The sequence below is a fragment of the Phyllostomus discolor genome, chromosome 3, assembly GCF_004126475.2.
Source record: "Phyllostomus discolor isolate MPI-MPIP mPhyDis1 chromosome 3, mPhyDis1.pri.v3, whole genome shotgun sequence".
NCBI lineage: Eukaryota > Metazoa > Chordata > Mammalia > Chiroptera > Phyllostomidae > Phyllostomus > Phyllostomus discolor.
In genome coordinates, this window is record NC_040905.2 from 163,724,832 (window position 1) to 163,726,750 (window position 1,919).

Genomic DNA, 1,919 nt, shown 5'->3' on the forward strand with positions numbered 1-1,919 from the left:
CATGAGTGAAAATATTTCCCAAAATATAAGGTTTATGAGAATACCTCTCAGCATTTTCTTCTGTGCTGCAACTCAATGCCTGTGCATTAGTAAAGCAAGCACACTGTTCTAATTCAATGAAGTGCTGTTGGGAGGGAGGCACAGCTGACATCAGTGGAAAATACAACAGATTAGGGAATGGCTTTCCCTTGGCACCAGTGTGAATGACTTGGCAACATCAGTGTGGGTGGTATTATTTTAAATGCAGAACAACCTGCCCAGTGATTTTCATTGTAATCCAAAAGTCTATGATGTCAAAGTGATTGGATGATGGTGGCCTTGAGCCAGGGCCTATGGACCTTTGCTTTCCTCCCATAGACAAAAGGAAGTCACCTCAGAGGGGAATGACAGTTACATTTGCACTTTGAAGAAATGATTCTGTCAAAGGTTCAGAAATAGTCAAAGTAAAATGGATGGATCACTGAAGTAGTAACTGAAAAAAACTTATTGTGCACACACCAAGAAAACTGCAAACTGGGAGCGCTCAAACCAAAACGTGGATTGAGGTTATGGGGTATGTTGTTCTCACAGAGTGAGAAAGCAGTGTCTTCATGGTGATTGGTAACCGAGCAAAATTAATGACTAAACTGATTATCTGCTCGGGGACACTTCCAGGCTGGTCTCTGTTTGCTTTTGATTTCAGCAGTGCCTCAATTGAAACACTCCCAGTCCCCAGAGTAATAAGTTGTAATAAGTTGTAATAAGTTCTGTACACTGACTAGCAAAATGCTGGGTTCGTACCGTCTGAAAGCCGCCAGATTCTACCTAGTAAGTTTAGTAATTTGTGACATCATCTGGAGTCACTCTGGCCGTTAAGCTCCAGAGAATAAGGGCTTGGATTTCCAATTCCACAGCAGGTACGAAGTCCATTGTCAGGCTACAGAGTTCTGAGTCCCTGGGGTGCTTATGCTTTCTACACCTAAGCTGTGGCAGCTACTGAGTTAGCTCAGTTCAGTTAATGGATTATTCTTAAGTCCCTTCCCTGTTCTGCTGCCATGTTATCCCAGATCTAGGACTGGACTCCTTTTTATGACTTTCATCAAAAGCCACTCACACAGGGTGTTAGTGTGTGCCGTAGAATTTACCAAAGGATTAGGGGTGGGGCATGGTGGGGAGGGTTTACAGTGAAGAAAATGTACAATCTGAAGTTGCACATTGGTTGCTCCTGCGGTTGTCAGTCTCAAGCTCCACACACAGCCCCAGATGCCCATGCGCACCATGGTGCCCCACCCTCTGCTCCCTCCTGCTGCCTAACAGCACCCCCACCCCACACCTGAGCCCTCTCCTCACAGGACACAGAGCATAGCAACCTGTAGCCCACTCCCCAAAACCAGTCCCAGACCTCCTTTGGCAAATACAAAGATTTTTCCTTCTCTTATGTCAGTATGAAAATTTCATTTCTCTGGACATTCCCCAGCCCTCCTGCCAAGGTAACAATTTTTAAAAAAACCTATGGTTAGTTTTGCTTTTAAATTTTTTTCTACCCCAAATCACTGGATGTCTGAGAAAATGTGAGATTCCATACAAACTGGTGTGTCACTTTCGGTGAATTGGCACTATTAATTAGGCCCTCCAAAATCTTATCTGTATCATAAGGGTGATGGGTCACTGAGTGGTGGGCTGTCTGCTGCTGGGGAGGGGAGGCCAGGGCGAGCAGCATGTGCATAGCCTCTATTGTCAACCTTGTGCTCTCTGGAGGTGCAGGATCCTGAGACATAGGAGGTTGGTTTTCCTCCTTGAATGGAACAGGTACTGGGGCTAATGCCCAGGAAGAGGGCTGTTTTCTGTTTCAAAGTTGTTTTTCAATATTTAGCTTCTGTTCTATGACCTGCATGGATGCCCTTCAGAGACTTACCTCACTTCTTAATGCATTAAAAAAA